Genomic DNA, 23,807 nt, shown 5'->3' with positions numbered 1-23,807 from the left:
AACAAGTCCTGCTGCTGCTCTTCTTCTCTCTCTAGTGCCACATTTTGTTCCCTTTTTTTGCATTGCTCTGGCCTTTGGTGGTTTGATTGAAATAATACTGAGATATTTGGTTTCCATTACAAATTTTCGTAGAATTATTTACTTTGGACTCCATTATCTTGGTTGCTTGACTAAGAGATTACATAATTATCAGAAATTACAAGGAAGTTGCTTTTTAGACATAGTTGAAGGATGTCACTAAGACTTTGGATGATACTCTTTATTGACATTAGGACCTAACATAGGATGCTAAACTAAAAAGTCTTTTTCATAGTTTTGTTTTTCCTTTTATTTCCCACCCTCCACAACCTCTGTATTTATAAATATTTTTTTCATCATTCAGTAGGGGAAAAGCTTAGATAAGAACCATTTTCATAGTGCACAAAGTTAAAAACTTTACACTTCCAGAACTGCTGATTAATTACACCCTTTCCCATACAGTCTTTATATTTTCTCTGACTCACTTGCAAAACCGAATCTATTCTATTTTACCTAATTTTTTTTTTTCTGGAACTGCTCTGGTGTTAGAGAATTATATCCATGGTGCACAGCTGGGGAGTGAGTTTGCAAGTGTACAAGAATAAGCAGATTCGCACCAGCAGGTCACTATTGAAACTCACCCACAAGGGCTGGCAGCAGAGAATGCCTCCTAAGAAGTTCTATTGTTTTCCACTAAGTGAATGTGCCAGCAACTAATGGGAGAGAAATGTTGAGAATCACTTGGTTTTTTCTGAGATCTATAAGCCAAGTTAATTGTTTTGTTTGCCTGATTTGTTATACTTGAACAAATAAAGTGCTGTTAGTACTGCACTTTGAGCAAGAATTTAAAGCCAGAATAGTCAAAAAGTTACTCATCTGGTTGGAGCACCTAAATTTTATGAGAGAACTAAGTGAGAGATTCATTTTAGAATGTGGATATCTGTATCTCACTTGAGTTCAAAGTGGAAGCACATACCAGAAAACTTTATGCCAATATATTATGTGTCTCTAAAATAATCTTCTAAATGACTGTTTTTGAAAAACAGAAGTTTTCCTGTTTTTTTATACATTCTAACTATTCTGTCCAAGTCAAATATTGAAATGCAAATAGAAATTAGTGATTATTACTTGGTCTCCAAAACAAAATATATTTGACATGATGGAAGTGTTTGGGGCTTTCATAAACGTGTCATCAATGTCTAAATATCAGTTACTTGACATAATACCTAATATTTACTTCATTTTCTCTTTATGAGCAACTTGGGAATGAAAGTATTTTTTCATTGTTCCTTGCTTGTTTAGATAATGGCACAGATCAAGCAGAAGTCATTCCAGAGACAGGGCTAGAGCACCAGGCTGCAGCTAATCCCACAGCAGCTTCCCGTAAGGGCTTGTACTCACCCTCTGGTATCTCATATCCTTGTGGCCAGTTATGCTCCTGCATGTTGAAATTGCCACAGTGTGATACCTTTTCACTCCCCATCCTACTCCTTGCACAGAGACCCAGCATCACTTCAGGGTACTGCAGTTATGACCCGCTTGAATATTTTTTTGCTCTGCAAGGTTGGTGTGTGGTGACATAAAAATATCAACAAGCAAATTTTTTAGCATTGTTTTACTTTTTTTCTTTCCTGTCTTTCTTCCCTGCCTCCACATCTAGCCCTAGATCAATACCTCAGATCATCGCTAGAAAAAAGCCTTCCAAAAGGAGGCTCTTTCTGCATTTTACTCTAAAGTACTGCTCAGATGAGAATGGACTTATTGGGGTAGGGAATTTTCCTTGCCAGAGACATTTACAGAGGCTGTTCTGCCATGAGATGGTAGAACCTTGTTCTAGAATCTGAGATCTGCAACATCTTTGAGTCTTGATATCATGACAGTTTGTGGGCTGAAAGCTGTCCAATGTTACTGCTGGTCTGTTGATTAAGAGACTTGTGGCTTAGAATTAGGAATAGTAATTAGATCCAGAAGCAAGTGTGGATACATCAGAATGCATACAGCCCTGGAGAAATGTGTTCCGAATACTCCTGTCAAACCAATTGTGATTCATGTGGCTTTCCTTTTCTTCAGTGAGGGACAGTGTAGGAATAACTGCAGGAAGCTCTTGGTCTGGGAGAAAAAGGTTGTCTTTGGAATAAATATCACAGTGAAAACTTTCCACCCTAAGCTTTCATTAATTTCTCCATGTCATCTTAGTATATTTAAACTCTGTAAGAAATTATGCTGCAGAAAGTTCTTCCCACGTGTAATTTTTCCTCAAGTGAAGTGCATACCTTTCAAATTATAAACTTCCTACTTGTCCTAGGAAAATTCTCACTGTATAAATAATTGAACTCATCTGCAGTGAACACAAGTATTCTTTCTCTAGCAGTCTAAAATATATGCCTAAATACACATCTTGTACTTAGTGCTTTAAATAGTAATTACTCCTGTGAAGTCACTGGAAGCCCTTAAAAGGATTTGACAGTTTCCCCACAATCTTTCAGTGAATGTAGTAGCTGGGCTGTGCAGTGCAACATCCACTGATAATTCAGCAGCTGAGGAACTCAGCAAAGCCCGCTCCAAACTTCTCTCAGCTGTTGACAGGCTTGACTTGCTGAGAACACTGGTTAAATATAGCACAAGCGAGCTGAGCTCAACAAAGTCATTGCTGTAACACTGTGTGAAGAGACCAGAAGAGGGGAAATACAATCTGAGAACTAAACTGCCAAAGCCTAACACCACCTAGCAACAGTTGAAAAAACTTTTAAACAAAAGTCTGGGTGAGACACAGACAGAGTATACCTCCTACTTCTCCTGCCTGGGATTTCTGCGAGAAGCAGCTCCGGTCTTCTGCTCTCTACCTTGTTTCCTTCATTACTTCAGCTGCTGGTAGACTCAGAAAAGTGGGGAAAGTTTCTGTCTTTGTGTTCTCCTGAGCTGGATCATTCTACTCCTGTGGTAGTGCTGTGGGACAGGCTACTGTGATCTTGCAGTGTGAAGGATATATTCCTAGGTCCGTGTTGCTGACAGGTAAGACCGAGTTAACCACTCTGTCTTTTCTTTTTTTTACAATAACCTTTATTTTCTAGTGTCTTTTTTTGCAAAAATTTTATTTTCTAATGTCTATTGTCTCTTTCATTCTTTGAACAATCTTTTGAATGATTTGAAAATGGCAATAGATGAAAGCTGGGGTAAAACTTTTAGAGGTTTTTTTTTAATGTTTTCATGATAGAAAATCATTGCTTAGATAATTTTTGCAGTTCTGAGAACAAGCATAATGAACTAGCCAGTAGTAATATGAAAAAATGTGCATAGATTTTGACATGTATGTTGTTTATATCCGCTTACATGCAGACAGAAGACAAATCAATGTTTAATAATAGAATACATATAATCTCTGACCAGTGATAGTCCAGCAGCTATTAAAAACAGTGGCAACCTGTGTGATAAATAAAAGGAAACAGCCATTCGGGAACAGAATTAACTAAATAGTTCGTGGCCCAGCGCATTTTTACTTTTTGTTTCCTTGCTAACTTTTAGGACACACCTGGTGCCTTTCATACTACCTTTGTGACAGCTGCTCTTGTGCTTATTTACATTGAATGAATATTAATTTCTGCTGTTTTGATTAGCAGCATAATGCAACCGTCCTAAGGACTGACCTTATGTGCATTGTACCTAAGTGTGCTTGAGCTGGGTCATTGTTGTTGAAGTGCACGTTTCTATCAGCAAAATAAATGAGAAGCCAGTTCTCAGATGTTTTACCCTGGCAGCAGGATGGAAGCCTGTTTGTTGTTGGAAATGCATATCCCATGGCCCCATAGTGGCCGTGTAATTTAGGGAAGGAATTGCTTAGTGTAATTTACTTTGTCTTAACTGACAAAAGTTGTTTGATCTATTGGAGAATGAATTCCACTCCTCCCTGCCACCTCTTTTAAAGCTGTTTTCTGCAAACAAAAAAATCTAGTGCGCATGAATTTTTAAGAGACATACTGATTGTAAGTTCATATGCAATATTAATTCAGTTATGAAGGCAGAGATTTAAAGAATGCACTTATCCTGTGGTAAAACCCTGTTCACAGATTTATGTAGAATTGTCTCAGACGAAAAATATTTGTCCTAAAGAAGGAATGAACTAATTGAGTCTGTGGTGTTTGACACTTAGTCTGTGGACTCTGGGACTGCCTCAGGGAGATGAGAATGTCTTGCTTTAGTGAAATAATTCTAGTTGCATCCCTGCATACTACATAAATGACATCAATACCACATCTTAGCAGTGGATAGATTGGATGGAATTAAAATACTCTGAAGCAACTTGTACTTGGTGAATGAGAATGTAACTGCCTGTGAAATGATAAAATAAGTTAAGTATTAGGATGGAAGGAAATTGTTAAAAGTAAAACGTTACATAGTGTACATTTTATTTCATAGCAAGGGGCACACTAAAGCACTAAACAGAAATACTTTTTGGCAACTATCATTTAATGTGATAATCATTATTGTGGAATTACTAAAGCACTATGGTATCCCAAATCTAAGTCTCAAAAGGAAACTTTGGAATTACTTTTTAATAAGGACATATCCTGAGAATGTTGTTTTTTCATAAGAAGGCTACACAGTGAGAAATAAATCTGAGACAATATGATTTATACATTCTTTGTCATCTTGACATTAGAGTGAAAATTACTGCCTCTTCTCTTTAATGAAATATGTGGCAAATTAAACTGCGGAGAAATGACAAATTTGACCTTCTGAAAATGTAGGGATGACAAAATCTGGGAAAATGCTATGACCATATTGACTCCTTTTTTGGTTTAGTTGTTGCTCAGTGTAATGTGTGGTTATACAACTTCCCCTTTTTTGCACAATTTAGTTTTAGTCAGGTTTTTTAAATAAAAAAGCAAATTATTAGCCTGATAACCGTCAAATGAAGTAATATTTGAACAGTCTAATAGCAACTTCAAACTCTAACACATGGAGTTGTGGTTTTGCATACATCTATTTCCACTTCAAAATGGAGGAGGAGGCTAAAATTACTCTTTTCAACAGGTGTCCACAAAGAGGCTCTGGGATTTTCCAATCAAATCTGTGGAATATATAATGTGGCTATTCAACAGATGGTTTCCTATTTGAAAGATAGCCAATTCTTCTAATGACTACAGTGAAACCAAGGTTGATTTTATATCAAATAAAAATGTATGTTTTGGTGATATACATAGTGATTTTTGTGGGAGACAAGTAGACATAGGATACCCATTTATTTTATCCCTCATGCATAATTTTAATTTTGTTTATATTTACATAACTGTGGAATGGATGGTGCCTTTCTTGGTGCTAAAGACTCCTTCCAATCTGAACCCACTTCCAGACCATGTTTGTGGCTTTTTTGATTTTGTTATAATATTTTCATAGTTATGGTTATTTTGTATTATTATTAATTATTATATTAATTTTGTTCTCATTGTAGCTGATCTAGGCCTAGCTAAAGTCACCATCTTAATGGAGTGTTTTCATCACCTCAGTCTTTCAGTCTCCCTATAGAGGATCTGATTATTTTTAACACCAAATTCAAGGACTTTAAAATTCATCTTCAAAGCTCAGCACTGTTCTGTCCCTGCTTACAAATGCCTTATTTTCCTGAGATCCTCCTGCTCATATGTGGTAGATGATTGACCTTTGGCCCTGGTGTTTACTGGTACATCCTTTATGCTACTGGTTTCAGTGAGCTTGATGACACCTCATGACATCTGAGTTTTCTGCAGTGCCACTCACTGTCACACCTGACACAAATGGAAAGACTAAATATTCATATTAATAGAACTGTGTCGGCCAAAGTAGGATTCCTGAAAAAATGGATGTGCTTCCTGGAAGCAGCCTGTGGACTAAGCATTAGAATATTAGGAAATCTCTGTTTTGCTGGCATGCCCTGTTTTGCTTCTCTGGGTTTCAATTTCACCACTATGGCTATTTTCATAATAAAGGCTTCCTATTGATAGAGGTGATCAGTGAAACTCCTCCTGATACAGGATCTTTCTGCTGGCAGACATTCCACACATACTTAATTCAAGGCTTTTGGTAATTTTATCTAACTCAGTTCAGGTATCCCCAGGCAGAAATTAAGAATGTGCCTCAGAGCTGTGCCAGTCAAAGGTCAGGTTTATGCCACTGAATTCAGAGTGAGATTTCCTTTGAATTTAATAAGATCAGGTTTTAGTATTCAGGAATTAGCAGATAAATTTCCAGTCCCCTCAAGAGCATTTAACAAAACAGATCATCTCTATTTCTGTTCAAATATTTTTTTTCTAAGAGACATTTTACTTTTCTTCCAATTTCCTCTTTCTTCCCTTCTTTTCTCTCTCAAAGGTCTGTTGTTGCAGGTTGCCCTGTTATTTAAATGTATAAACTGAACTTTGGGCAGGGGTTTTGTCCTGCTACATATCTAAAATGACAATTGGAGAAATAAAGTGAATATTTGTGAAGAAGCCAGATTACAAATTAGAAGCCAACATTACAAATGAGAAGGAACTCCATCTATTCATACTTCCTATTTCACCAAAATATTTAGTATATAAAACCTAGGATAAGAACTGAAAGCTAAAAAGATAAAATAAGAATATTCTATTGTATAGAAATGTTTACATACTTCTTTACAAGAGGCCTAAATGTCTAAACTTTTCAGCTTGTGGTAGTTTTCAGTTTTAGTATTTTCTGTTTTCCTTTCTCTTATTGTTTTCTACTGAAAGTTGTTTCCTAATTTTACACAGAATATTGGTAATTATTTGGGGACGACAGGCTTGTCTTCATTTTGGAGCATACTGGATAACTGAGAAAACAATCAATTCATAAAATATCAAGATTTTTTTTTTTGACCTCTCTTTTCTACTTAGTAGCCAGTATTTGTACCAAGCTAGTGACACTAGAACTTGTAACATGGCCCTGCAGTTATGCTTTGAGGTGAAGGCAGAAACAATTGTGCCAGTGTTCAGTGGGAGTCTCTGATCATGTTGAAAATGTGTGATGCCTCATGTATTTGTGAAAATCCTGCATTTTAGGACATTTGATTAGATCTTCCCTTTTATTTTGGGTCTTTGCACCTACTCCTCCTGCTTCTGCAGATAATCTGTACTTTGTATGTTACTTTTTATTCTCAGCATCATAGTAAAATAAGATTAATATAAGTGCAAACAGTGCAAACAGAAAAATCTTCCTAGGTTGGGACAGCTGTGCTTTTTTTTTTTTTTAATTCAAGATGGCTTGGCCCTGTGATTCTCATTCTGCTTTGTCTGGACTGTGTCTCTAAACCTTTTCTACAAGCAAAGCATGCAAATTGTAGCTGTAAAGGCAATCTGTAACATTACACAGATTGTGGCATCCTTCACAATGTTTTACACACTCAGAAATACAGAGAAAATACAATTAAAAGCTTAATTAAACCTTCATCAGAAATGGGAGTATATGTGGTCATGTGAGCATGACTTTTGCAAGGAAGGAAGTGCTTTTTGGCACAACAGAATGCTTTGCTGAAGGAGTGGGACAAACACATCCAGAGCACAGGGAAATAGGCTGGAGCTTGTACTTTTTCCCTTAAATGGACAACCCGTCTGGTTGCTGTGTGCTGACAGAGGCAAAGGGGGGTGTGAATCCAAAAGATTGCTGCACTTTTTCCAAGTGAGTTTCATTTCAAAGATGATAAAATGACAATTAAAATCCGAATTATCTAAGATGTGGCCAAAGTCGTTCAGGTAGATACTGGTGGGGTTTCAAAACAAGAGCAGAAACCTCGATGAATTTGCACTGAACTTGTCCAGTTTTATTTACACGCTCTTAGAGCTCTGTAATACAGTAATCATTACTTTCTTCACTTTTCCTTTTTGGGGAAATGGTGACAAAGAGTGTAATGTTTTGTGATTTATGCTGTTCAAAAATTTGTTCCAGCACGTATGTAAAAGTGATATTTTGGAATCTAAATCCATTTTCTATCAGAAGTCCACAGTATTTAGAGGCTTGTGTGTTTGTGGGAGGGAGGTATCTAACTGACTAGTGTGTTATGGTTGTCCACAGCAATAGCTACAGTTTCGCTAACAAACCTTAAAAAAAACCAAGTGATAAAAAATGGATTTTGTTGCAGTAACAGAATAGAAACTGGGTTTAAGGCTGTTCCTATTATTAAAAAAAAGTAATTGAAAATGAAAGCTCATGTGTCCTTGGTAGAAGAATTCTAACTAGAGCTTATCAGCCTGCTTGTGTTTTTCAGAAAATATAAAGCAAATGAATGCAACAGAAAGCAGAGACTGCTTGCATCAGTGTAATCGAATTGCTGCCAACTTGCCTTGTTTATCTAAGAGATCTCTGTGAAAATAAGGTCTTTCCCACACAGGCATGAGTCATAGGATGTAATGCAGCTAAGCAGACTTGCTTCAGCTTTCTAATGCACACAAATCTAAACTAACCTGTTTTAGTGCCTGCTCCCACAACTAAATGAGATCTAACTTGACAACAGGAAGGGAGAAGTAATGGTGAGTTCATGGTGCTATTTCAGTGCAATAACCTGAATGCTAAGGAAACGATGCAATTTCCATTTATTGGGAAAACTGCAGTTACTGTGACAACAAATATACACTGAAAAAAACATACACAATTTATCCTCAAGTTCAAAGTGGTGAACATAGTAGAAAGGGCATACATAAAATCTCACACTATCTAGTTATGTGTCCCAAAGAACATTCTTACTTTTAAAATATATAATCCAGATTGTTCAAAAAATAACCCTTTAAAAGCCATAATACAGGACATAAACAAAAGGGTAGGAAAGAACATGTGGTTAATGATGACTGGTTTAGTGTTGGGCTGGCTAAAAATTAATTAAGCATATATTTCTCATGCTGGAATTACTCTATTCCTGTGTCTGTCATTCATACTTATCCTGAAAATCTCACTTGTCTCACCATCTCTAATTGCAAAGCCTCTTGGATCTAACTTCTAAGGTAAGGGCTACAGTAGTTCTTCTATAGTGTTATTTCTCCTTTTATTTTTCATCAAGGACTTCTGTAACAAAAAGAAACATACATTTTATTCCAGTAGATATGGATTTCAGTTCCTCAGTCTGATAAAATTCTTTAGGGAAAATGATCCATCCCAGTTCTTGACTCTGGGCAGGAGATGGCAGGAGGGGAATGATGCCATGTGGATTGTCCTCAGGCATGTCAAACAGAGCACAGAACAAGATGTCCCTGTGAGCAGAGGGACACACATGGCAGCAGAGCTCCTGAGCGCCAGGGGAGCCTCGTGTTCTCAGGCAGCTCCTGTGGGAACCACTGCTGCTTCAGTGGCACAAGACAGAGGCTGGAATCCCAGGCACAAAAGGCATCAGAGCAAATAGTAAAAGGCAGGGTCACAGTAGCATGTCCTCTGCCACTTATTTCCAGAACCATAACTTGGGTGGGAGGAACTGGCAGAAGTCACCCAGTCTCCTTCAAAGTGGAACCATCTCCAGACTCTGATCAGATTGCTCAGGGCTTTGATTACTTTCATATATCTTGAGTATTTTTAATTTATAAATATTCTAAGGTCTTTCATCTTTGTGATCTTTGGATCAGAAAGTTTTGGACATGGCTGGCTATGAAATATTTTTGCAAGAAATGATCATCAGTATATCAAAATACATAACACACTGAATAAAAGATGGCTTGATAGTAACAAATCACAGGTTTTGGCACTTTCAAAATTGCAAAAAACACATCTGTAGTGGTTTTTTTTTCTGTTTGCTTCTTTGGGTTTTTTGTTTGTTTTTGTTGTGTTTGATGTGTTATGTCCTAAAATAGGAATAATAAGGACAAAAAATCTTGTATGTAATATTTTATCTGAGTTTACTCCAGCTTTCAGAGTGCACACCCTCTTCCTTCTGCCTGCTACATTCTGTTTGAAAGCCAAACATTTTGATTTAGGCACAGCTGAGGTGCCATCTTTCTGCAAAAACAATTCTGAGAAATGTTAAGGATATTCTCTCCAGGTAGTCCAATAACCTGCAAGGCCAGCACTGAGAATGTAAGCAATAAGAAAGTAATTATGTAAGAAAGGATAACAGAGATGCTGCTTTTGAGGAAGGAAAGTCTGGACACTGTTTCCACTGCTGAGTTTCCTTTTCTCACTGAACATCTCTTTCCAATTGTATCCTAATCAGGAGCAGAGTATGATGCACATATGGCAAACAGGATTCCTAGATGGAGTTCTGGTTAACTGAGACTAGCTTAGGCTAGTTTAAAAAAGCCCAACTTGTGGAAGCATCTAAAATTACCTGTTAGTGACTATTGTAGCATGAAACGAGGACAAAGCAGGGGGCTTGTGACACTCAGAGGGATGTGGCAGGCAGTCCTTCCATATAGGATTTCTTATACCTAATAAGAATAATCACTGAAGACAGGTAGTCTTCTCTGTAGATAAATAATGTTTCTAAAACTGGAACTTTAACTAGAATATTGTCATCATCTGTACATATGGAGGGAAAAAGGAGAGGGAATTCTCATAGCTGCTGGTGGTGTACAGAGGTCTCAGATCCCATTGCACTTGTCTGGAACAAACCCAGCTTTGGCTGCAGAGCGGAACTGGAGGAGCTGGTACACACACACTCATCATACAGCCTTGCAGCCTTTTTAATAAAAAAAGCTGCCATAAGCTTCAGTGGGGTTAAGTTGATGAGAAAGGTAGTGAGATTTAGGAAGAAGAGCTCATGCTTTGAAAGACGCCAGAACAGGCTAGGACAGACAAGAAATGCTTTAGCAGGAGGCCAGGAAGTTGAGTGTTTTAAAGCTAAACTCTAAACCTCTTAACCATGAATTACCAGGTAAATATCTTTAACTACCCTGCCTTGTATCCATATGGGTAGAGGTTTCAAAAGCAGCTAGTGGGTTTGAGAAAAAATACCTAAACTGATTTCCTTTGCTTTCAGAGAACATGTTCTAAAACCCCAAATTATTTTGGAACAGCTTATTATTAGAACCATAGAGGGGGTGCAATATAAGTATCTTTGGTACAGAATCCCAACTATTTGCAAATTAAAATTTACAGAACATACACAACAGGATTGTAGTGCTGTGGGACTTGGGGGCCCAGGAGGAGCTGTTCAGAGCCCTCTCTATGATAGTGGCACAGCTGCCTCATTCTAAGAAAACAAACTCCCTGCAGTGATACAAGTTTCTAGCCCCTGTTCTGTATCACTATCAGCCACACAACCTTTATCACTACACGTCCATGAGAACTAATGGAGTGCTAGGGAAGCATGTGAGAGCTGTAGACAGGGTAATGAGTTTCTCATCTTAGCACAAAAGAAGCCTAGGAAAATAAACAGAAATAAACTCAATAATCTAGAGAAGTGTTCAGTGAATACACTCATCATAACACAACAGTTTGTAACTGTTTGTTAAGGAATTGGTAGAATGGCAACAATTCTACAGGCTCTTGGTGTCAGCTCCAAAAACCCCCAGGACAGCAGTGAGTGTCTAGAAATAAGGCAAGCATAATTGCACACAAGGAAGGCTAGTTTACTTACCACCAGCACTAGTTGTGTAAACAAAGCCAAAATCACCCTGCAAGAGTGTGACTGAACTGCAAGGCTGTAAGAGTGGCAGCACATCTCATAGATTCCTTATTTGCCAGAAACACTTTGCTAAATTCAGGTTCCCTCTCCAAAATATTCACATCATGTTTGAATTTTGTTGTTTAAAACAATGTTACCTTAAAATGTGAGGTGATAGTTGTCATACCAGGGAGGAAAAATGCTGGTTAAATTGCTGGCTTTCACATCAGTGACTCCCTGCATGACTCTCAGCAAGTTATTTTTCCACTTTTAATAACCTGGAATGTTACAAGAATAAACACAGTAGTGACTTTGACACTCTGAGATGTTGCAGTGTTGAACATCATGTCAACAGCTTTGAATAAGAAGACTTAAATAGCCCTCCTTAGAAACCAGATTCTGCAGGGAGAAGTAGGAATAGAAGTTGAATTAGTCTGCGTGACAAGAATATGTATTTTTAGAGGAGCTCCCCGGAGGGAAGCTTAGCTGTGCCCTTAGTTGTAGGTCACAATAAACCAGCCATACTGGTGAAGCACAGCAAAGAAAGGAAGGAGGAGGGATGTGACCAGAACAGGAACAAAACAATACCATAATAGAAACCAAACTAATGTCAATACTAAGATGTTTCAGGAAAATTGAAACCATTCCCTCAGGTTCAGTTGTACCAGAAGTAATTCACAGGGCAGACAGGGTGCTGTCAGCTTGTGAGCTTGTTGTTATTTTGAGAATGCTGAGGACAAGCTCTCTAGTACAAGGAGGAGACCACTGGGAAAAAAAATAATCCTGAAGGAAAAAGAACCTTTGAGAGAAGGTGTGAGCCAAATGTGACTGCCCAAATTAGCTGGTGTTTGGCAGCTCTGGAGCCACTATGGGGCTGTGGGGAGGGAGGAAGAGGGAGCACCTGGAAAACAGAAATGTCCTGTGGGGCTGCCTGTAGCCAGGTAACCAGTGTCTCCAGCTGTGCCTGCTTTGTTAAAGCAATGGTGGCAGCTCAAGTGACTCTTGCTGACTGGGATTTTTGATAAGGATTTACCATAACATGGTACTCAGCTTTAATTAAAACCAGAGAAAATTAGAAGAAAATACAGTTCTGATGTCTTCAAGGAAGCTGAAGTCTCTCATCTCTAGATGATCTGGTGCCATGATGTTTTAAAATGTCCCGGAAAACAACTGTGGAAGATTTTCTCGAGGTTTTGAATCTGTGTGGTTGGCAGTGCCAGTGAACAGAGGGGACAGTGAGTTTGGGAGCAGGGCAGTGTCACCCTTACGGATGTGCCACTGCTCAGGAGAGGCCACGGCTGCTGGGACACGGCCGAGGGCAGCGTGGGGCTGCCACACTGTGCCCTGCCATGGTGGAACAGCAGTGACAACTGCACAGCTGGCTCAAAACTAGCCCAGACCAGAGCAGGAGGTCTGCAAATGATTTCTTAGTTTAGTTGTGAGCCTCTCAGATTGAGGATAAAATGGGATAATAAATGACCCTTCCTTGGATTTCATGAAAGGGAGCTCAGGTCTTTATTGTGAGGGTTCCCCTGAAAAAAAAGGTGTGAAATGTGCAAGTCCAAGCAACCACCCACACCCTGTGTTTACCAGCACAGAAAAGTAGTCTGCATGTCCTGCTCTGCTAGGAGAGGAGTGAAAGCTGAAGTTCTCTTTTGGGAAGTGACACAGGGAGGGTTTGCAGGAAGATAAGGAAAAGTCATCTACCAAAAGAATGAAAAAATCAGTCTTCTGGGGCAGTTATATTCAGATGCAAGAAAGAGGTGTGGAAGGGAAAAAAAGGTTTTTTTAAATGATCCTAATTAATTTCACTTAAAAAATAGCGACCCACAGTGAGCACATTTAGAATGCTCAGAAAAGGAAAGGGAATTGCGTTTGTACCATGTACTGAAATGTAGCAGCATTTCAGCAAATGCTTTGTCATTGTGGAGAGTGGAGCTTCTCCCCATGTGTAGAGTGGTAACACCCATTCTCTTACAAAAAACTCACACCATACTATGGCAGAATATGAGTTCAAATGGTTTGTTTAAAGTATCACAACAAATTGTAGCACATGAGGGGGCTTTTTGGTTAGTTGGTTGGTTGGTGTTTTCTTGCTGTTGCTGTTGTTGGGTGGGTTTTTTTTGTTTTTTTAATTTAGGAGTATGGGATTGGTGGGGGTTTTTGTGGGATTGTTTTTTCTTCTGTTCTTAGTGAAAGAACAGAGTTAAGCCCTCAGGATTTTGAGCCTACTGTCTCATGGCTGAACGAAATATCTGATCTCTAAGCTCCCCTGGACAGCCTACTTCTTTGTTGTTTTCCTGATATAAAAACAAGGGTCCCTGAGAAATGGAGAGGTAATAACCTCTTTTCTGGGTGGTCATTTGGTTGCTTCTTGGATCAGGCAGCTTGAGATGCTTCAAAACAGCCTAGTGTATATTCTCCAAAGGATGCATATACATCTCATTTCTGTGTGTCTAAGCCCCCCTGGCCTCTGTCCAGGAACATCCACATTTCCTGACTCATAACAACTGTACCCTGTCTGGTTGTACTTCATTAGCAGCAGCTCAAAAATCAGAGCAATATTCTGCTGTTGTGTAAGTTTTTCCAAGCAGTAAATAATAACACACTGCCACAAACTTTATTGCATTTATCTTGGAATTCAAGATCCTGAAGAGACCACTGATTATTATTTTCTTTAATGACTATCCAAAAAATGGTAAGATGCTATTCTTTAATAAATACCTTCAGGGTAACTTAGTATCTTATTAAATATATTATCTGAAGAGGAAGAACAAATGCTACAGAATCTATATTAAGCCAATAATTTTATTTCCAGCTAAGAAACATAGTTATGATTTTTTTTATTGTCATATCAGTTTTATTGCTGTATCAGAACTTACAGAATAAAATGGTGAGGGCAAATTTAAAGCTACAGAAGCAGAAAACAATTAGTAGGAAAAATTACAGATTAAAGGTTTAGTAACATACCTTTCAATACATCCTATTCTAAATAGCTCTTCTTTACTTGCATCTCAAACATTTAAAACATTTTAAAAGCAGTAGCATTATCAACTGGCTCAAAGCAGCTTAGAAAATAAATGGTCCTTGACTGTTACTGGAGTTCATGAAAAGAAAACTCTTGTCTGACTCTAAAATCTATTTTGGAGCTACGGCTGCTCCACTCCCCTGCTTGTGGCATGATGCAGCTGCTATTCCTTTAATATTTTTGCTGACAGCTACAGCTGACAGATAACATTTCAGTTCACCCCAACATCAACTGTGTCTCAAGGCTCCCTGAGGCTGAAAACGCTGCCTTCCTTGTGGCTTTACCTGCATCACAGTCAACTCTGCAAGCGTGCAGTCATCCACTGGTCACTTGCAATGGAGCAGCAGCCTCAGGGCTGCAGGCAGGTCATGTGCTGGGGGAGCACATCACCCATCTCTCATCTGGCAATGGTGCAGCAGCAGCTCCTCTTCTTTCCCTTCATTCCTTCTCCCACGTCCTAAGAAAATAGGCACCTGAGCCTGAGAATAAAAATAATTTTGCATATATAGCTCTGCAGTATGTCAACTGATATTTTACATTAGTTGTCACCTTATATTTTTGTTTTAATTATATTTGTTACCGTAGCCAACATAAAAGTTACTTTATCCATCTTAATGTATAATTCCCTAGCAAACTGGCCTTGATTTTTTGGTCCATAGGAGTTTTCATATCATAATCAAGCACTCAGTAATACTATGGTGATCCACCCACAACAGGAACCATTCACAAATGCAGGACTGTTTTCCTCCCTGAGAGGATACAAGAACATTTGCAGTGCTCCCAGTTCTGTCCTTGAACATCCATATCTGTTAGAAAGAAGAAGCTGGAGGACAGGTAAGCAGTCAATATGTAAGAGAGACAAAGAAAAGTGAGAAAGAGGCATTGCTCAGTTAGTCCTCCAGAGAAATTCTCAGGAAAATTAATTATGATATATCTGTACCTTTTTGATTGATGACAGAGTTAAAAAAAAGAAATTCAAATGAATGTTTTGCTATGTTTTCTGTTCATTTTTTTTTATTTTTATTTTTTCAGGATTTGCAGTGAGATCCATTAGCCTTTGTTTGGCTTTAATCTTTTACTAGACTTAAAAATACTGCTTTTATTATGGGGATCATCTATCAAAAATTACAGAACAGGAAAACAAGTGGGAGTTTGCAACCATGAAAAAAACCCACCAAAACAACCCAGAAAGGAAAAGGTTACAGTACCTTCTTTACTACAGTATAGACATTAAAACATCTCCCAGGAAAATACTTTGACTGTTTCACTTCACAGAAAAAATGCCAACTTTGTGTGAAATCTTTAAATATTTATGGAGCAAGAGCTAGCTCTTGGGAAGACCCAAAGCTACATGCAAAGTGATAGAGCTGGTTGGCTCCCTGTGACCCAAAATTCATACATTTTTGTTCAAATACCCATTTTTGAATCCTACAATTTGAAAAACAGTTTCTGTATTGTATGAATTGAAAACAATTTGAAAAACAGTTTCTGTATTGTGCGAATTTAAGACACTACTGGGCTTTGACGGAAAATTGGAACTTTTGGTAAAAGAAGGCAGAGAAATAAGTTTCTTTAAATTGTTCTACTTCCCTTCCATAGTACCTCTGACTTCTTGTGATCTTAGTGTGGGGGAAAAAAATGTCAGGAATAGGAAAAGGAACTGTTTCTGCAGTTCATATATTCCATTTTCATTTCTTGTTCCTTTTCAACTTTATGCTGAATTTGACCCAAATCTGCTTCAGAGTACCCAAACCCATTCTTTTAGGCAGAATGTATTGTTTACTAGAAGAAACTGCCCAGCATAATTTCAGCTGCAGGCTCCAATCAGACTGCTGTGCTTCCAGTTCCCTGTGGTGGGAATCCACAAGAGGCAAGCAGCAGGATGGTTGCATTGCTGTAACACCAGGGCCTGAGAAAAGCACATCCCTGAACGTTTACAGGTGGTGTGAAGGTGTCCCAGCCCTTCTCTAGGGCCTATGGGACCCAGTTTATGGCTGGAGAATATTGGTATTAACCTCATATTCCCATTTCTCTGCAGAGAGAGAACCTAAGCAAGCACAAAACCACGACTGAAAACCATACCTGCCAACACAAATAAATAATGCAGTGTCACTATACTGTGAAGAAGGCAGCGAACCTCAGTTTTCTGTGTCAGATGATGATGTTAGATTATGCAATCTTTGACAGTTCAAGAAATACCTAATATAGGCACTGTTGTGTTATATTGGATCCATTTTCTCTTTGCTGCAACTCCCTTTCCACAGGTTTCTTAAGGAATTCTCAATTCTGTCCTGCAGTTCAGTGGAATAATCTGATAATATTGGTTTCTAACTCTGACAAGTGGCATTTCATCTGTGTGACCCCTCAGATCAAAATACTTTCTTTATGGAAACGAGCCTGCCTGAAACAGCTTGCATTAAAAATCTGCTGTAGTTAATAGGTCAAAATTCCCAAGGACATTGCACAAAAGTCTGGCAGTGTCAGGCTGGTTCATCTTAAAAAAGCTGTCATAGAGCATTGCAGGCAGGAAAACACAAACTGCAGACATTATATTATTTTTACATATTTTTGAGTGCTGCCAAAATAGGCATCATTTGCAGATCAAATACAGAAAAAAACTTAGCAAGTTTGGCTGAAACAGTAATAAGGACTATTTAGAAATTTCTTAGAGCATGTCTGAGAATGTGCTGTATATATCAGCTCACAGATTGTGATCATCTCCTTTTTTCACGTATTCTCTAAGAAACCATAAAATCAACCAAAAATAAGATAGTGAAAGTCAGATCAGACACCCCTTCTGATGTTTTGACTACAAACAAGAATATATTAATTTTTTAAATAAAATCTCTGATTTTATTTTTAGCATCTTTAAAAATACTTCTTTTAGAACACAGAAGGGAAGGAATGGATTTGTTGATAGTCTTATCAATATTAGGTACATTTTGAGTCTCTTCAGTGGATTTCTCTTAAATTTTCTTTGCAAATCCTTCCTTAAAGTCAAGAAAAAACTGGTAAAAATCAAGGTGTTCCATGTGATACTTTTATGCATCTGACAGATTCCTCTCATCTAGACAATAACCTGAAACTCTCTTAATGGTGGCATTTGATGGATTTCTTTTAGTTTGAAGGTTTGCTTTATTATTGGTAAAATATATATAATCAACTGGCAAGTCACGATATATGAAAATTTGAAGTATAAATGTGAGCAGATATTAAATGCTATATCAAAACACTATATATAACAGTCATGACAATTGATTTACAAATGAAATGTTATGCTGGGATATAAGAAGAGAACACATACTACAGAGCAAGCTGATAACAAAGTCCTATCTCAGTTTGCCTGACACTTTTCATTAAAAATCTAGTCTTATATGAAGCCCAGTTGTTTACAGCTTTGCCAAACTTCAGTTGTTCAGGCTGGATGTCTGGCTGAGTCTGAATTGTTTTTGGAAGTTTCAGCTAGAATGCTTTGAGCATTTCCAAGAATTAGTTGAGAGAAAATTCTTGTTTGCCCATGTGAAAACAATCCCATAACGATTTTGCTGAAGAGGTTTTAATGTCTCTGTGTTCCAGAGTGATCTACTGAAATTCAGCCAGGAATCTGCTCTATGGCAGCAAATTGACTTTTGCCATTCTTGTGAAGATTATGCTGGGCTAAGAGCCACTAAACAAAGCATTTCACCAAGGATATCTTGTGAAAAGATACCTGGTAGAGACTGGTAACTAACTTCAGAGAACAGCCCACACATGCTGAAAGCTGTCCCAGCTCCTGCTGTCTCACCTATTGCAGGTGACTTGGGCACGTGCCATTTCCAGAGCAGCTCTGTGCACCACTGGGTTGAGTAATCCTCTTCCCCTGGTGCTTCAGCTTACAACTCAAAACAAAATGAGATTGAAGTCCTTGATTTTTCTGGTTCAACAATACATCCTCAGCAGAGCCTATGCCATAGTGGCAAAAGATGTGTGGTTAGCATGATTGCTCTAGCTCCTGGGGAGGGTCACTGGTGAGGAACAGCACAGTGATAAGTCCTTTTGTGATACTGTTGTGCCTTGTCCATCAGGATTTCTTTGCCAGCAATAAATATTGGTCATCACCTTTGCTGTGGGATGGAATTCTTGCCTTTGGGAAGGCAGAGAATAATCAACAATCATACTGACACTTTGCCAGTGTAAATATGCTTTTATTAGGAATTTATCTCAATCTTCAGCTGATTCACATTTGGAATCAGAATTTTCTCAGTTTATGTCTTTCTGTGGTGTAAGATTTGTGCTATTGCACTCTCTGGCATTCATCATTGCCTGACAAGAAAGCTGGACTTCTCTCTGGGTCCCAGCATCCACTTCAGCTCATCTTCCAGCTGTGAGCTTTGGAAGTGTTCAATCTCCAATCCCTCTCTAGTAGCTGCAACTCTCCAACTTCACCCATCTGCAAGGTACCACACTTCTCTGCAAAGCGGTCTTCTTAGCTCTTCTTTTTGGATTTGGGCACAGGACAGGCTCCTAAGGCAATTTGCTCTACCTGCTTTACTCTTGTAGAAACAGCTATGCCAGCTGCTGTTCCCATATTTTTATCATGCTCGCTGTTCCTCTTCTCCCTGCTGCACTCCCCCCAAGGAATTCATTCCATCTGACTGTGCCATCTGTCTCAGTGCTCCTCACTTGCTTGCCCTCCTCTCCAAAGCCAGGGCTTTGCAGTTTTGCTGCAGTTCTGTGAAGCAAAAATCTGTGTTTCCACTTCTCACAGTTTGAAAGCTACACAGAAACAGTTAAAAATATGTGGGTGACACAAAACAATGGCAGTGCTGGTTCTCTGACCCTCAGCCATTGGCTGGTCATACCTACATTGCTAAATGAAGACTTCAGAACAGGTTCACTGTGTTCAGGCTGCTAAACTCTGGCTAAGCTAATCCCCAGGCAGAGCTAAATCCTGAACCATTCCAGGAAGACCCCTGGTTAGTGCATGCCAAAATTTTGACCAAGCCCTGGCACTGCTTAATCTCCTAGTTTAGATGTAATCCTCATGTCACACTCAGCTGAAAACACCAAGTGCCCGGGATCATCTGAACAATTGCATAAAACATTTGTGCATTATAAAGCTATACTTTATTATTATTGAATCAGACTTCTCTAAGATTACAGCTAGAGAGACTCTTTTCCAAGCATATTTTGAACTTCTAACACTGGAAAATTCTAGCATTGGAAAAAATTTTGTGACACATGTTTAAACTGATTTTTTGATTTAGTTCCTTAGGCATTCTTTTAGTATATATCCTCTGTATGCATCTTTTTGTACTACTTTCCTTTTTCTCTTTTCATTAGATGAGTAAAAACAACACAGACAATTTTAATAAAGCTCAGGGATCAGTGTTTCCACCTGAACTACCTTCATTAATGAGCACAGCAGATGATACTTCAGTCAGATGAGTCGAAGCTAATAACACCTCATTGGGTCTTCTTAGTTCCTTATGGACAAACTGTGCTTACAGCTACAAGCACAACTGGGCACCTGATGTCACAGGACTGTCTCCTTTTCAAAAGACAAGAAGTAAGCAAGAAAAAAAAAGCCAATAAAAGAAGTTAATTTTAACCATATGTGGTTTTGGAGGACTGTTTTATATTGAACAGCAGTTCAATGAGTAACACAAAAAACTCATACAGGCAATTCTAAGCTCCATCAGAAAAAAAAAAAAATCCCACCAAAACTTCTTGATACATCAACAACTAAATTGTAAACAGCCAATAAACCAACCAGATACTCAAAGCACCACTTTGAGCCCTCATCTTCAGCAGAATAGAGCACACAACTCTTATGTTTGTGGGGTTATCGGGCCTTCTACACTGTTCCATGCAGAAGTAGAGCATTGGAATTTGCAGCTTGTGAGGACTGACTAGATGTATTCCTTGGCCTTCCTCTCCTGTGAAAGGACTGTGGTAGTGCCTCAGAACCCCAGGAGTTGCTCACTCCTCTAAGTGAAGCAGAACCTCAGAGACAACTCCATCCTGAAATGATAGCATGAAGTAAAAATGACCACCCATTTTCTTCCATAAGTTTTCAATGCCCTGTATTCAATGCATGTTTTGTTAAAGTTTGAATATCACAGTTTTAGAGCAAACCAAGAGACTTTCATCTGCCAACATGCCTTTCAAATCCTTCTCCAAGAGCTGATGAAATGATCTGACATAAAGCAGAGCAGAGGCTGCATTCTTTAGAGAGCTTTGAGTGATGCATATTTTACCAACCCGTCCATGAGAAAGGGATTCTTGAACAAAATGGCTAAGTGAAAGAAGAGATAATTTTAAAAATATGCTTAAATGGAATTTTACTTTTGACATGCACCATGAACATTGCTAATGATTTCAGATATAAGATTGTTCAGCAATTAAGAAGCAACTCAATACACTTTTAAATTGTAGCTCTGAAAACATAATTTATATTTCCAGTACTTTTATCTTAAATCGTCTTTTTGGCTTTACAAAAATTTGGACACAGATTGTTTAAAAACTTGCAGCTCCAGCACTAATTCAACAGAACAGTTGTTTTCTCAGAAAAAACTGTTGCATCAATAAATATAAATATCTAAATATATATAAGATTGAGATCCTTCCTATCCAAGATATTTCACCTTTAATTTTAGGTGCTTGAGGCATTAGCGAAAGCTTAAAAGTGTTATTGAAAAAGTGCTGTGACATCTGAGCTATGGTATGCAATTTGTTCACATGCTCAGCAACAAGCAACGTGCTCTGCCCTTCTTTTCTGTCCATGGGAAGAGTAGCTTTTGGATTTCATTTAAGGGTGAGGCAAGTACTTTTGAGATAACGTTTTGCAGTTCCCTGCTGCTCTGTTCTTATTTGCAGGCTCATTAGTAACTGTTTTGCAAGAATAGCTTTCACATTTGAACCGCTTAGTAATGGCAATAAATTTTTGTGGTTTAAGACTAACATAAGTCAGCTCCAGATACCTGCCGGGAGGTATTATAATTTTTTGTGTACCTCAGCTCAGGATACAGTTGGCTTTTGTTGTTGTGGCGTATGAATTACAGTTTTGCTTCTAAAAGTAGAAGTCCTTTGTATTTGAACAAAACAGTTCAATAAACCATCCTTGCCGAGATAACAGTATGTTCTTCATGTCAGAACTACAGTGGGACAAAGAAGCCTGCTTTCAAGGGTACCAGCCAAGCCACAGTAATTTAAAATAGCTGAGCATCAAGTCCTTCAGTTTTACTTCATGTCTTGTCATAAGCAATCAGATGAAGAGAGGGAAGTCTACTGAATTAGTAGTAAGCCACCACTGGTTTTCCCAAAGTGTGGTTCAAGACTTCTCTGTGTGAGCCCCTGAAATTCAATCAGCTGCATGGAACTCTACAGCATAATTAGTGGCAGCTGGGGATTGCATTTGTGCTCCACTCTGGGCAAGCAAACAAACCAACCAACACACAAACCAGCAGCTGAAAACTGCCAGCAGGGGAAAGCAAGTGCATGGCAAGGATTTGAAACTTCCCCAAAGCACTTTTTCTGTCTCCAGCTATTTTCAGTTTAAGAGACTGCCCTAACCTGATGTGGTTTATCTGGATAGCAACCATAAGTGAGTATTTCTGCCAAGAATGTCTCCTCCCAAGTCATGTTAACTTCTGCATTTGTGGAGAAGGAATTCTGTAGTTCTGCTCTTCAGTGTGTGAAGAACCATCCCATTTTGTCTCCCAGTTGGTGGAGACTGCTTCAAAGCGCATGTAAAGCAACAACAATCAGCAAAAGAGAGCAGGTGCCAGAATATGATAGACTAGTTTTCTACTAGAACTCTATGGGTTTGAAAGATGTCAGCATCACTCACCTTTCTGGCTCTTTTCCCAGACACAGCCAGGATGGAAGGCAGTCAGTGCCAGAGCCCTGCAGAGCTCAGATCCCTGAGCTGTGGATGACCAAGGAAGGCCAAAGCAAATGCTCTCTGGCTGCTGCGATGCACAGAAATCATCTGATAACTGAGAGATCCTTGAGAACACATTTGTCTTCCACAGGAAATGAAAACAAACAATCAAAAAAGGAAGCACATAACCACATAAAATTGTTGTCCAGGGCTCTGAACCTAGAGTTAGTATCATGCACTTTTTGACCATCCTTACACTGTTTCTCACTAATATTTCAGAGGAGCACAGAAACTAGCAGTCCTTACAGAGCCTCTACTATACTTTGACCAGTCACAACAGGGACTTAAAACCTACAGTGCTGGAGATTCCTTGGTGAAGCTATGTCTTGTTTCTGACATACAAACATGAGCAAAATAATGTGGCCCGTATCAGAATTTCTCAGAATAATGTGTAAATCCAGAATCTAGTGTCAGAATGTGTAAAACTTTTTCTTTTGAATATGAATAAAGTTTTTTTCTTAAAATTAGCGTGGACATTTTTCTCCTGTAAAAGAAAATATTTCAGAATATCAATCTTCTGAAAATTGATCACTCTTTATTTACTCGTGACCAATTTGCTTCTGAAAGAGTTCAAAGTACGTGGACAGTTTCTGTTCAAATCAAGAACTAATTTTCCTCGAGACAAAAGTAGCAGTTTAAGGAGGAAACATGGCTGCTTTGATATATATGTGGACTGCTGAGGCAAATCAGGAACTTGAAAAATGCCTATCTCTTCTGATTTAATCCTTAATCATATATAACAGTGTCATGGTATAATCCCAACTGGCAACTCAGCCCCACACAGCCACTCAATTCCTCCCCACAGTGGGATGGGGAGAGAATCAGAAGAGTAAAAGTGAGGAAATTTGTGGGCTGAAAAAATGAGAGCCGCACATGCAAGCAAAGCAAAGCCAGGAATTCATCCACCACTTCCCATGGGCAGGCAGGTGTTCAGCCATCCTCAGGAGAGCAGGTCCCCATCATGGGTATCAGTCACTTGAGAAGACAAACGCCATCACTCCAAATATCCCCCCTTTCCCTTCTTCCTCCCCCAGATTTATATACTGGAGGTGACACCATATGGTATGGGATGCCCCTTTAGTCAGTTGGGGTCACCTGTCCTGGCTGTGTCTCCTCCCAAGTCCTTGTGCACCCCCAGCCTCCTCACTGGTGGGGTGAGGTGAGGAACAGAAAAGGCCTGGACTCTGTGCAAGTTCTGCTCAGCAGTAAGGAAAACCTCCTGAGTTATCAGCCCTGTTTCAGCACAAATCCAAAATACAGCCCCATAGCAGCTACTGTGATGA

General features: G+C 38.8%; 1 protein-coding gene across 12 annotated transcripts in view; it reads left to right on the top strand.

Annotated features, from left to right (window-relative positions):
- Positions 1–2,517: 2,517 nt before the first annotated feature.
- FILIP1 (filamin A interacting protein 1) overlaps positions 2,518–23,807 on the top strand; it is a 101,945-nt gene continuing 80,655 nt past the window's right edge. For 6 of the 12 annotated variants that reach the window (XM_064412450.1, XM_064412447.1, XM_064412452.1 and 3 more), the window contains exon 1: positions 2,519–3,030. The gene's annotated coding sequence lies outside the window, so the exon portion shown is untranslated. Of the gene's footprint in view, positions 3,031–7,650; positions 7,669–15,334; positions 15,435–23,807 lie in introns of those variants that run through there. The other 6 variants (XM_064412440.1, XM_064412442.1, XM_064412441.1 and 3 more) reach the window with 4 other exon arrangements.

This window comes from Passer domesticus, chromosome 3, assembly GCF_036417665.1.
Source record: "Passer domesticus isolate bPasDom1 chromosome 3, bPasDom1.hap1, whole genome shotgun sequence".
NCBI classification, from domain to species: domain Eukaryota; kingdom Metazoa; phylum Chordata; class Aves; order Passeriformes; family Passeridae; genus Passer; species Passer domesticus.
The sequence above is the reverse complement of the archived record's forward strand: the minus strand, read 5'-3'. Positions and strand labels throughout refer to the sequence as shown.